At 40.8% G+C, this 14,559-nt stretch overlaps 1 pseudogene; it reads right to left on the bottom strand.

The window, feature by feature from the left end:
• LOC131983391 (NLR family CARD domain-containing protein 3-like) lies at positions 1–9,516 on the bottom strand (annotated as a pseudogene).
• Positions 9,517–14,559: the final 5,043 nt, after the last annotated feature.

Below are 14,559 nucleotides of genomic sequence, written 5' to 3'. Positions count from 1 at the left end.
GTTTCTCGTGAAACATGTTGATCATCAAGGTGATGAAATCAAACAAATGAATGTTTTGTGTTTGAGTCTGAGTCAGATCTGCTTCACAGAGCAGAGTGTGAGTGATAGTGAACAGACTGAACTTTGATTTCAGTCAGCAGAGTTTCTGTCCACAGGAGAGACTCTCAGACCTGCAGAGGACACAGAGACACTGATCCAGACCAGACCCCAAAGCCAGGATAAAGAGTTTCAGTGAATGTGGTGTTGAAGGTGTGGAGGTGGATCAGTGTGTCAGAGGAGACTCTGTAGAAGGACAGAGTGCCAGCAGGACAGTCCACATAAACTGCTACTCTACCAGAGGAGGAGGAGGAGAAAAAAGACAACAAGGACGAGGAGGAGGAGGAGGAGGAGAGGCATGTGCTTCTGTTATTGTGACTGACAGAGTAACCATCATCAGAGCAGTGCAGACTCCAGGACTGATCATTAAATCCAAACCCACAGTCTGTACTGTCTCGTCTCCTCCTGATTCCTCTGTAACTCACTGCTATATAAACATTTCCTCTCCATTTGACCTCCCAGTAACAGCGACAACTCAGACCAGTTCTACACAGCAGCTGACACCGGCCGACAAATCTGTCTGGATGTTCAGGATATGACTGATCCTTCTCCACACGTGTCACCTTCCTGTTGTTGTCAGATAGTTTGAGCCCTCTGTTTACTGTGTTTGTGTCCAGTTCCAGTTCACAGACATCTGATGGAGAGAACAAGACACAAAACAGCTGCAGGTTATCATCTGCTGATTTATTAAGAACTTTACTGACAATTACTGAAAGAAAATCCTTCAAACTTTTACAGTGTAACAGTAAGTTAACATGAGAGTCAAAATGTCAGTAATATTGTGTGTTTTCCTCGTGTGGACTCAAGGATGACAGCTGATGGAGATCCACATCAATAAACACGTTGTGAATAAAGTCTCACTAATAAAAGTGACACATCATCTTCCACTGCAGCACAAAGATGCTCTGAACCATCTGCTTTATCAAACTGTTATTAGCTCCACCAAAGAGGTCACATTCAGCACAAAATTCACACCTTTGATCATTAAATGTCAAACTGTCCACTGCTACAGAAAACTTTCAGCACAGTCTGGATTTTGAAATGAATATCAGAGGGCCGTGGCTCCACCGACTGGCTTTAAGGTGCTTTTCATCAGACAGGGGCCACATGCAAAAAACTCAACACACAAATTATCAAACACATTGTTTTCTTGTGCGCATGTGTCGTACATGTGGTCGCAGGTCTCTCAGTAACTGGAAGGTAAATCCACCTCAACTCACTTTATTCAACTTCTCAACATCTGTTCACATTAAATATGTCCTGTTTTCTTTATGACTTGTAGGTTTTTCAATTGAAAACATCCAGAGAAGAAAGGTGAAGGAACACAACAACTTTTATCTGTCAACCTTGTGAAGTTTACGAGCAGCACCTGAAGGCACCAAAACTCTTGTATAAAATCAGTGAGAGACAAGAGAAGAAGAAATAAAGTCAGCTTTCTGTTGGCTTCATTCTAAATGAAAGGTATTTATCAGTTTTGTTGGTTCTGTGTTCATTTTCTTTGTGTTGGTGGATTTGAAATGAATTGATTGAATTCTAACATTTTCCAGCCACACTGACTGAAAACACAAGCTGAATCCTGATTGAAATTCATCATCCAACTTGAGTTGGATGATTAATTTAATGTGCTGTAACATGTGCAGCTGAGTTCTGATGATAAAAGCTGAAACTCACACTTCCTCACACCAGGTCTCAGTCTCTGCAGTCCACCATGGTCCACCCTGCAGGAAGAGACACAGTCACAATCAACTTCATATCACCATTAAACATCAACCAGAGACACTCAGTTAGAGACAGACAAAGTGAGAGCTGCTGTCTGTCTACTTGTCCACACTTGAGAGTGTCCACCTGTCTGTCTGTCTGTCCACACCTGAGAGTGTTAACCTTTCTGTCCATACCTGAGAGCGTCCAGTCTCCAGTGTGGATCCTTCAGTCCAGCAGACAGAAGCGTCTCTCCTGAGTCTCCTGGATGATTGTAGCTCAGGTCCAGCTCTCTCAGATGGGAGGGGTTGGAGCTCAGAGCTGAGGCCAGAGAAGCACAGCCTTCCTTTGATATCATACAGCCTGACAGACTGAACATGAACAAGAACACACACACACACACACACACACACACACACACACACACACACACTGTAATTGTCACATACACTAAAGGAGTCTATGTGTTTGTGTCCAGTTCCAAAACAATTTAATTCTGACCTGAGAGTTTCCAGTCTGCAGTGTGGACTCTTCAGTCCAGAAGAAAAACGCTTCACTCCTGAATCCTGCAGGTCGTTGTTACTCAGGTCCAGGTCTCTCAGACTAGAGGACTGGGAGCTTAGGACTGAGGACAGAGCTTCACAGCTTCTCTCTGAGAGCTTACAACCACTCAGCCTGGAGAGGAATCATCAAAACATGAGAACAAAGACAAAAAATGGAAGCTAAATTTAATCTGGATAGTGATGTGTCACCTACAGAGCTTTGTTGGAGGCTTTGACCACTGGCAGCAGCCTCAGAAGAGCCTCCTCTGAAGCAGAGTATTTCTTCAGGTCAAACACGTCCAGATCTGTTTCTGATGACAGTAAGATGAAGACCAGAGCTGACCACTGAGCAGGAGACAGTTTATCTGTGGAGAGACTTCCTGATCTCAGGGACTGTTGGATCTCTTCCACTAGAGAACGATCATTTAGTTCATTCAGACAGTGGAACAGGTTGATGCTTCTCTCTGGAGAAAGATCCTCACTGATCTTCTTCTTGATGTATTGGGCTGTTTCTTGATTGGTCTGTGAGCTACTTCCTGTCTGTGTCAGCAGGCCTCTGAGAAGAATCTGATTGGTCTGCAGAGAAAGACCCAGGAGGAAGCGGAGGAACAAGTCCAGGTGTCCATTTGGACTCTGTAAGGCCTTGTCCACAGCACTCTGGTAGAGACTTGTTGGTTCAGGTTTGGAGGTTGTTGGTTCTTCTGCCATCAGATTGACTTCAGAGTTGATGAAGGTCAGATGGACATGAAGAGCAGCCAGAAACTCCTGAACACTCAGATGGACGAAGCAGAACACCCTGTCCTGGTACAGTCCTCTCTCCTCTCTAAAGACCTGTGTGAACACTCCTGAGTACACTGAGGCTGCTCTGATATCGATGCCACACTCTGTCAGGTCTGAGTCATAGAAGATCAGGTTTCCTTTCTGCAGCTGATCAAAAGCCAGTTTTCCCAGAGACTCAATCATCTTCCTGCTCTCTGGACTCCAGTGTGGATCTGTTTCAGCTCCTCCATCATACTTGATGTTCTTCACTTTGGACTGAACCACCAGGAAGTGGATGTACATCTCAGTCAGGGTCTTGGGCAGCTCTCCTCCCTCTCTGGTTTTCAACAGATCCAGAACTGTAGCAGAGATCCAGCAGAAGACTGGGATGTGGCACATGATGTGGAGGCTTCGTGATGTCTTGATGTGGGAGATGATTCTGATGGCCCGCTTCTTATCTCTGAATCTCTTCCTGAAATACTCCTCCTTCTGTGGGTCAGTGAACCCTCTGACCTCTGTCACCATGCCAACACAGTCATCAGGGATCTGATTGGCTGCTGCAGGTCGTGTGGTTATCCAGAGGCGAGCAAAGGGAAGCAGTTTCCCCCTGATGAGGTTTGTCAGCAGCACATCCACTGAGGTGGACTCTGTGACATCAGTCAGGACCTCAGTGTTGTGGAAGTCCAGAGGAAGTCGACACTCATCCAGACCGTCAAAGATGAACACAACGTGGAACTCTTCAAACCTGCAGATTCCTCCTTCTTTGGTTTCAGGAAAGAAGTGATGAACAAGTTCTACCAAGCTGAACTTTTTCCCTTTCAGCACATTCAGCTCTCTGAAAGTGAATGGAAATGTGAAGTGGATGTCCTGGTTGGTTTTGTCTTCAGCCCAGTCCAGAGTGAACTTCTGTGTTAAGACAGTTTTTCCAATTCCAGCCACTCCCTTTGTCAGCACTGTTCTGATTGGTTCATCTCTTCCAAGTGAGGCTTTAAAGATGTCTTCTTGTCTGATTGTTGTTTCTGGTCTGTCTGGTTTCCTGGATGCTGTTTCAATCTGTCTGATCTCATGTTCATCATTGACGTCTGCAGTCCCTCCCTCTGTGATGTAGAGCTCTGTGTAGATCTGATTCAGAAGGGTCGGGTTTCCTGCTTTAGAGATCCCCTCAAACACACATTGGAACTTCTTCTGAAGGTTATATTTAACTTTACTTTGGCATTCTCCAAAATTGCTTCCTGAATGAACAAACAACAAATGAAATAAGTAAGTGCATCCTTTATTTAACATTTCATCATGTTACATTTTTAGAGAAATCCACTTACTGCTCTGCAAACAGTCAGCCAGCTCCTCCTGCTTCACTCTTCTCAGGAAGTGAAGTGTGATCTTCAGAAACTCCTCTCTGATTCTCCTCCTCTGCTCCTCATCCTCACCCTCCAACACCTCCTCATCCTCCCTCTGACTCTCTAAGCATTCTGCGTAATCTGGACTCAGAACCTTCTGAATCTTCTTCAACTCGTTCTTCACAAAAGTGACGATGCTCTCCTCCAGCAGCTGGAACAGAACGTTATATGAATAGCTCCATGTTGGACAGACTAACAGTCCACTGGTCTAAACAGTGCAGCATGGAGATACTTGTGAACAGAATAGATGTGAAAGTAGCTGTTGTACATGTACAGACCATAAATATGGAGTCCAGGTGTGTTTGATGCTGCTGGGCAGAGTGACCACCGGGAAGCTCTGAGCTCTCTTGGTCCACTCTGAGGAGGAACCATGAAGAGCGCATGAGGAATTTAGTTTTGCCATTTATCAAATGAACGTACGTCAGAAAGTGGGCCTACGGTCATTTCTACGCAAGGCTCGGCATTTATCAATGTGGACATGGGCGGAGGGTAGATCAGATCTCACGTCTGGTCTCAGCTTGTGTAAGCAAAATCTGTCCCAGACAGAGGAGTGTGAGGCAGCTCTGATTGGAAATGTTTCTATTGGGGCAGAACCGTGGTGGAGGAGACACTGACGAACTGGATCAATCCTAGCTGGATAACAGTAGTAAACTAGAAAATTTCCTCTGGGGAAATTCTGAAAGGGCCACGGGGGCTACTGCCGGTGTGTGTACACTACGATGAGATTCTTCAGAGATTTCAAACTATGCCCTTTAACCTCAAAATATGTGTGTGTTTGTGTGTGTGTGTGTGTGTGTGTGTGTGTGTGTGTGTTTGAAGCATGTGTATGCATGTGTGAGGAGTGTGCGTGCTTACGCGCATGTGTGTGTGTGTGTATCTGTAACTGTAATCACATCAAAGATCAAAGGCAATCGGATCAAAGCAATCAACAGAATTAACTGACACCATCTGTTAATGAAAGAGTGACAGCAGCCAGAGGTGGACTGGAATTTCTGGCCTCGAACAGAAAGCAACTATTACTCTGACAGCTTTACCAGAGGATTGTGAGTGAGAAGACAAATTTTCCTACATTTCTATGTATAAATTATTTCTGTAGAGTGGAATTTGCGGCCTGGAGCGCAGTTTTCAAATTTATTTTTTGACAATTTATTCTCTCCCTCTACACTCTGAGCGATGACATCACACACTGTGACACGAACATTCCGTGCAATACACACCCATTATAATCTCAGAATTTCTCCAAAAATGATCATGGTCATTGAACAGGGATTGATAAAAAACTATATGACCTATCGAAACGTGGATTAATACACCGATACACAAGACTTGTGTCTACTGTTTAAAGTTTAAATGGAGTCTCTAGGTGAAATTATGCAGGAGAAGTAGACGTTTAAAAATCTCCAATTATTGTTCTTTTTCGCTCATTTTTTGTCGGCCGTCCCATTCATTTCAATGCAAAATTTTGGGCAGTTTTTCGCAACTTACGTCGCGAAAAATTCGTATTCTGTAGAGAAAAGTAATAGCACACCGAGCACTGGTCCCTACAGCTATTGCTGTATGGGACCAGTGCTCGGTGCGATTACCCCAAGGCCCTAACTAGGTTAGTAGCCTGTTTAAAGAATTTCACAGTTGCAGGGGTTATCTATTTTAATGATGTTTTAATTATAAATTATATAATCATGCTTGTCACCATTCAAACAAACCCACCACAGAGTTTTATCAGCTCCAGGCATCAATACGATAGTCTAAGAACAATTCTCTGACTCAGACATGTGGACTTCACGCTGACTGTGAGATCTGATCGTACCCTCCGCTAACGTCTACATTGATAAATGCTGAGCCTTGTGTAGAAATGATCATACTTAATGCTCACTTTCTGTCCTACACTCATTTAATAAATGAGGACCATTATCATTTTGAAATCCTCACCTTTGATCAACAGAGTGCCGTTCATCTTTGAAGAATAAAGGAAAATCCATCGACCGGTCACTCTTCATGGACACACATCTCGGTTCAGGTTTTTCCAGTTTCCTCCTGATAGAAAAAGATAAATTCTGAACTGAACCCACAAGAAACATCACAGCTTGCATGATTTAGGATCAATATTTTATGGAGACCCTTCGGTCGTCTGAACCTTTTGCCCACATTTTGTATCTTCAAGGTTGTAGTGGACTCAGTTTTAATGCTGCTTCTCCTGCTGATCCCACTGAGAATCAAAATCAGTCTGCAGCTTTCAGCTCACTGTTTTCTAAAGCAGTCAGTTTGGTTTAATCCCAACAGCTCTCACTGACCCTCCATATAACTCTCCCTCACTCTTCACTTCTGAAGTCAAGAGTTCACAAGAAAATGAAGCTTTATTAAGCTATATTTTCCTTTTAATATGGATTTCTGCAAGAATATTAACATGCTTGACATTTTGTTTACTTATTTATTTATTTATTTTCCTTAAAAAGCTAAGAGAGTTTGTGGGAAAAAAACACTTGACTATAGGCAAGTCTTGACAAATTAAAATATGGAAAATCTTAGACAGGGACGCCCTGAAAAAGAGACACATCTTTTTGTTTTCATTATCAGTTTGTAATCCTCACCTTTGATCAACAGAGTGGAGTTCATCTGTGAAGCATAAAGGAGGATCCATGGACTGATCACTCTTCATGGACACACAGCTGGTTTCAGGTTTTTTCAGTTTCCTCCTGATAGAAACAAGATAAATTCTGCACTGAACCCACAACAGACATCAGGGTCTGCATGATTCATGATCAATATTTCATGGAGATATGTTTCAGTGTTTATTTTAACCCCATAGGTGGGTCTTCTGAACCTTTTGCTCACATTTTTGTATGTTATAGTAGGCTCCGTTTTGAAGCTACTCGTCCTGCTGATTGCACTGAGAATCAACAGCTTTGTCTGCAGCTTTATGTAGCTTTCAGCTCACTGTTTTCTTTATCAGTCAGTTTGGTTTAATCCCAACAGCTCTCACCAACCCTCCATATAACTCTCCCTCACTGTTCACTGCTGAAGTGCTCTGGAGCAAAACACCCAGAACCTCCAGCTGCTCAGCGTCACACTGGTTCTACTGGACAGATCCCAGTGTGAATGTGTTTTACTAAGAAAAGGTTTAGAAACAAGTTAGAGTCAGGTTGAAAGACATGATTTTGTTTTATATCAAACCTCACCTTTGATCAACAGAGTGGAGTTCATCTGTGAAGCATAAAGGAGGATCCATGGACTGATCACTCTTCATTGACACACAGCTGGGTTCAGGTTTTTCCAGCTTCCTTCTGATAGAAACAGATAAATTCTACACTAAGCCCACAAAACATTTGACACTCCTCAGGTATTGTGTAAAACTGTATTCAATGCCATGTGCAGCAGGAATTTATTCTGTAGGGTGACCTACTAATAGTAATGTGGTCCAATTAGGAGATGTATTGTCTGATATGACAGTGAGTGTGAATAAAGATGGTGGAGTGACTTGAGTGCTGAGCTGACATGAAAAAGAGTCCTGGGGCCACATGTATGAAAAATGAACTTGCCGTGGGAATGTGCGGACCGCTGCACAATCTTTTGAGGTGCCGTAAGAAAGTGCGGTGGCACCACAAACTTTTGTTTGGCGGAAAGTACTGTCTTTTATGCTGTATTTAAAACGTGTTTCATATGTAAACTCAAACTACACGCAACTAGCTTTGTGTTTACAGTTTATAGCTCTCGGAAATTGTAGGAAAAATGCCGTTTTCCACCCTCAATAATCCCTTCTAAATATGAAGGGGATAGATGATTTTTAAAAAATCTATTATTATATTTTAGATTTCACCTGAGTACTGCTGCTTACTTGTGCAATAATAGTATGTTGAAGTCTGTATGTTTTTTAAGATTGTATATTTTCTTAAGTCTATATATTTTGCTATTTCCACTATTTTTATATACATCTATACCGAATTTCCCTCCGGGGATCAATAAAATATTTCTGATTCTGATTAATATGGAGTGCACAAATTTTTCACAGATAACCTGCCGTAATCACTGTGTCAAAGTCCCAATCCCTGATTGTTTCCCCTTTGTTTTAACATGGAGATGTTAACGTTACAGGTGCACAGCGATTCATGACGCACAGATCCCTCTCCCCAGAGAAAAAACGTGTGTAGGATAAGTCAGGTGTGGTGCATATTTGATCCTGTATGTGTGGCTTATAAACTGATGCGTAAAACTAATTTTGGCATGCATCACGCACTGGCTGCTCTATCGGTTCTGCAGAAAATGAACAACGGTGGACTTTAGACGGAGCGTGTGTTGAGGGACACTTCTGCCATGGTGCAGGTCTCTGATCCGACTGCGTTAACAGCCACAGTGACACTTTGTTGCTGATCCCAGAGCTGAGGCACCAAAAAGCACATTTTCCTGCCTCCACCTCAGAGATCACCACATCCAACTCGCGCGCAGTGGCAGCACGTTGATATGCCATTGTTTTTTCGATAATCAGCAGGCATGCGAGTTATAGTCACTTGCATGTCATCTGCGTATTCATTTTCGGGAGGAGCCAGGGCGTGGTTGGTGGCACGTGCATGTGCGCTCAGTTCCACGCTGATTGGGATGGATCAAGGAAAGGTGCGCAGAACCTGGCATAGGAACAGTTTGATACATATGGAGGTGAGTTTGCGTTCGTACTTTTCTTGTTTTGGGAGTATGCCATCTTTCAGTATGAAAGCTACGCACACTTTGATACATGAGGCCCCTGGACAGTTAGAGATCCTCATCTCACCTCTGAGCTTTGGTCTGGCTGTCATGTTCCCCACACAGAGAGGTTTCGGAGGGAGGGTCTCCATCCTCTCTGTCCTCACACTGATCCATAGCAGAGTCCCTACCTGCAGGGAGAGATTGAATTAATCCAGTCACAGAGCTGCTGATTGTTCTTCATCAGTCCATCTGATGTAAAGCTGACGTCACCTCATCATCACTTCACTCTCCAAGTGTACAAACATCAGATCTACCTTCTACTGACAGTTGAGGACAGAGCACACCACCATCATTATAACAACCAGGAGACTTCATATAAAGAGCAGATCCAAACATTTGACAACCTGCTGCTCAACATTAGCAGAACTAAAGAGCTGACAGAGAGTTGAAGATACATGAGCCTGTCTGCACCACAGAAGCTCTTCTTTTCTGTTGCTTTGGATGTAAACTCTCTGATATTTAGTACCCTAAACATGGACTCAACATTAAAGTGTGAGTTCATTCTTTAAGCCTTTTGCAGCAGCGACTGTTTCCTTAATTTCTTGTTTACTTGACACTTAATTTATTCCTCCTGGAACTGGTCCTAAATATCGTTATTATTGTTATAAACTGAACATTATTGTTGTTAATAACTGAAAATTATGTTTTACTGAATGTTATTGTTTAGGACCGAACAAAAATATTGCTTATAACAACATTACAGAATAATGTAGAAACGACATGCTTAAATAACAGTAAAGACAATAATTTGGTGATTACGGCTGCGTCATAATGGGACAGTGAACTAACCAGAGACCTTTTACCTCCCTCATCACAACATGTGTAGAGAGCTCCAGTTACAGCATATTACCACACTCTATTATACAAAAGAGACGAACCCAACACACACACATTAAACATTACATTCCTTATCACAGGCAGCGACTCTGTTTACCATCAGCCACATTTAAACACCACATCCTCTGCAAAATACCAAGGTCAATCACAAAAATAGTATTTATACTCAGCCCTAAAACATGCCTTGTCAGCAACAACCACCCTACAAGTTACATCTTGATATAGCCCAAAAGTCAACATGTAGACAGCTAGTTCAAGGAGTTTTCACCAGACGAGAGAGCTGCTTTTCACAGTTATATTGATAAGATAAAACTTCAATATTGAGGGGGAAATGGCTGTGCAGCAGCTGCCACAACACAGCAAAGAGTATAAATGTAAAGAGTGTAAGATAACCATGAGGTATAAATAATGTGCAAATCCAAAATATTCCAATATATACTGACATTTTCCAATGACACCAGACAATTAAGAACCCAAGTTTAGTTATTTATGGTGCATTACAACTTAACTGGAAAATCTGAATTTTTATGTTCCAGGTCAGGCATTTTAAGTGAAACACAATAATGTCAGATTTACAACTCAGAAAGTCAGAGGAACCTCACCAACAACCTCAGGATCCACGATGGCTGACTCTTATTTGTGTCGTTCAATCGTACACACAGTACTGTCCAGCTTCTATCTGTGGACATGTTGTCAGGGGGTTTGTGAGCCTAAACACCAGCGTAATGTGTTGATATCAACTGGGATTGCTAACAATGGCTAACCTGTTTAATGGAACCCCACTTCCACCACCCCGTGAAATAACAGCTTTCTGACTCGTTGTCTTGACTATTTTACATTGATCTTAAATTAACTTACAACTACTTACTCTAAGCTTCAATAACTCACATGTAACAAACATCTAGCACAACTAATTTACAACAAACACAGATAACTTTGAAGAAGTTAGAAACTAGTTAACAAAACTAGCTCAAGGTTAGCTCTGTTTACTATACGCTTAACAGTGGATTTAACTAGCACAACTGGTTTACAACAAGGCCAAAAACTAGCATTAATACCTTAGAAGCAGCTTAAAACGACCAGCTAACTGTGTCGCAGCAGTACATCTGAAACATTAAATTAAACTAAATTGAACTAAACAAATGCTTAAAAGGAATCGATGTTTACAATAAGCTTACAAACAGCTTAACTTAGTATAAGCTCAACTAACTCACATGCCATACAATTAGCACAACTACTTTAAACAACCTTAAAACTACCTCAATAACAATTAGTTCACAAATGGTTTAATTAACCCAACCAGATAACAAGCTTGATTATTTTAAATCTTAAACGATCTTACTTACTGTGTGTTTAAGTTGTATGTTATCTTGATTGACTTCTATGGTGAAATAAATGTTGAAAAGGAGCGGATGTTTAAAATAAGCTTGCATCTATAGGTAACAGCCACCTTGCAACCAGTTTACAAGAAGTTTTGTGTCTTATTCTAGAGTTATTTGACGCTGAGTGTCACTTACTAAAAGTTTAACAGAAAAAACATCTGCGTCACACCAAAGGGAAGTAACTAGAGAGAGAGAGAGAGACTGTATAACCTCCCTTATCAAAATGTCTACAGAGCTCCAGTTACAGCACTTTATGACTAACACTATTTGAAAAAAAGGTATCAATGCAAAATACACACACACACACACACACACACACACACACCTCTAATATAATAATATCAAAAGAATGAATTCCTTCAACCTTTACTAAATATAATCCCCACCTCAACAGGTTATGGGCACAGGCAGAGTTGGACTTGAGATAGCATGAAGAAGTACAACGTGAAGTGTTACACAAAGCTTCTATGAGCTATAAGTTAACCTACTTGGAAATAAGTGAACATTGTAAACTCGGAAGAAGTTTAATGTGACGTATAACGCGAAAGTCAATGAAGATAACAAGCTAGTGCAGCAAAGAAAAAGGCCAAGGTGAAATTGGCGCGTTGTCAGAATGGCAAACAGAGCAGCAGGAACGCTAGCACTGCAGCTTTTCTGCGACGGGACCGAAGATAAGTATGACCTTTGGGAAACAAGATTTCTAGGTCATTTACACATTCTGAAGCTGAAAGGTGTCACTGGCCAAGCTGCAAATGACAGACAAGGAGAGTGTGACAGACTACCTCATAAGGGCAGAGAACATCATTATGGCTCTGAGAGATGCAGACGAGGCCATGAGTGATGGACTAACTGTTGCCATGATACTAGGTGGACTTCCAGAATCCTTCAAGCCTCTAGCTACGGTGGCCCTGAAGTGCGAAACACACCAGCAATTCACACAACACGCCAGCAATTCACACAACACACCAGCAATTCACACAACACACCAGCAATTCACACAACACGCCAGCAATTCACACAACACACCAGCAATTCACAACAAATACATTTTCGGCGCGACGCAATTTGATATCACGTGGAGTGTCCATGTAAAGTTAACACTTCATCTCCTCTCTGCAGGTAAGTTTTATACTGCAAAGTGAAAAAGAATGACAGTAAAGTGTTTATCCTTCATGTCAGCTCGCTCTGGACCGGCTCAATGAATTTACCATAAATATCACAATACGGGTGCACTACATGGGCGACTGGTTTTACTATGGAGAAGTGAATGACGGCAGGAACCAATCAGGAGGAGGATCAGTGTCCAATATGTACCTACCCTTTCCGGTTTGATGAATTGCTGGTGTGCTGTGGTGAAATGCTGGCGTGTTGTGTGAATTGCTGGTGTGTTTTGCACTTCAGGGCCACCGTATCTAGCTGTCCATGTAACACAAAATGAAGATAATGTCACATTGGCAGACTTTAAAAGAAGACTGCGAGTCTTTGAAGAAGCGGATTAGGCTGCTGCCACACTGAGAGCTGAGCTAATGTTTCTAGCGCGCTAATGGACATTAGCATCACAACCTTTACAAACTACATGGAATTACTACAGAATTAAACACACACACACACACACACATTTACCTTCTGTATATTACAATCAGTCCCCAACCAGGTGGTTTTATTCCCTGTGAACAGAAATTATAGAAATATTTGATAATTCTCTGTCAACATCAATTGATTTCACATAGCTAATGTAAGCTAACGTTAGCTGCTCCTGCTTTAGGCCTAACAACCTCTAGCTCCAACAGCTGCTGTTATTTCTACAACTTGGCTAAAACTTTGATTAAAACAGTAAAATAGTATTTACATGTCTTAAAGTCATGTTATAATTCCTGGGCGACTTTCAGAACTGAACTGATCCCAACAAAGAAAGTTCAGCTAACAAAGCCAGTTCAGACCGGTTCAAACTGGTTTAGATCGGTTCAAACTGGTTCTGTCAGTGAGGCGATGACATCATTTGACAGTGTGCGAACTGAATAAACTACATTTAATGTGATAGATATTGTTAGGGATTAATAAAAAATAGCAATAATCACATTATGGCTTTTAGCAAGAATGCTGCTTAGAAAAGTATTTGGCTAAGTATAAAACCATAGTATAAAACACATTTATATGCCAGGCACAGCACACAGAAATAAGGAGTATCAAAAGAAAGGACATACTGATAAGGATTTTACTCTCTTCTCATCTGTTCTGCAAAAAAACGAACTCTAACAATATTGATTTTATTTATGTATATTTTATGTACATCTCTCTCTCTCTCTCTCTCTATATATATATATATATATATATATAGAGAGAGAGAGAGAGAGAGAGATTGGAGGGGGAAAAATGAAGTTTTTTTTCAGATTTGGATCATCTTTATATGAATTTTTTGTTTTTGATGACTTAGGAAAATGTACATTTGATGTAAACATCCATGAAATAACTTATAGAATTTAGTTTATGGAATGTTTTTTTTAAGTAGGAAAACTATGGTAAAAAAGATGAAATGTCCAGAAAAACAAATAGAATAGTAAAATACATTGAATCTATTCTATTAAAACATTAATTAACAGAACAGTATTATTTATTTATGTATATTTGAAACATTTCACACACAAAAAAAAAAAAATCTGATTTGGGGGTTCATATTAAAAAAATGTATTTACTAATTTATGAAAAATGTATATATTATGTAAACATCAATGGATAACTAATACAATATATGGAAATATATATATTTTTTTTTTAAATGGAAAAAAACCTATTTCCTCAGTTGGAAAAATAAAATTGATCCAGAACAGTTAAAATGAATAAAGTTTGTCCTGTAAACTACTTATTTATGTATAAGTTAATGTGAAACAAACATTAATAAACAATAAAAACAAAGCAACACATCTGTTTTTGTTCATTTATTTCTCCAAAATTATTTTGTTACGTTTCTGTACAACTCGTTTTCTCAACTCTACTCTGAACATTTTTGAACCTGAACATTTTAAACTCGACGTCCTGCTGAAAAAACACTTTAAATCCATCCGTCACACATCCACCGCGCTCTGCACATCATCTTCATCCTTCCTGTCAGTTTAT

This window comes from Centropristis striata, chromosome 13, assembly GCF_030273125.1.
Source record: "Centropristis striata isolate RG_2023a ecotype Rhode Island chromosome 13, C.striata_1.0, whole genome shotgun sequence".
In the NCBI taxonomy this organism is placed as follows: Eukaryota; Metazoa; Chordata; class Actinopteri; order Perciformes; family Serranidae; genus Centropristis; species Centropristis striata.
Note: the sequence above shows the minus strand (reverse complement) of the source record. Positions and strands in the feature narration are given on the sequence as shown.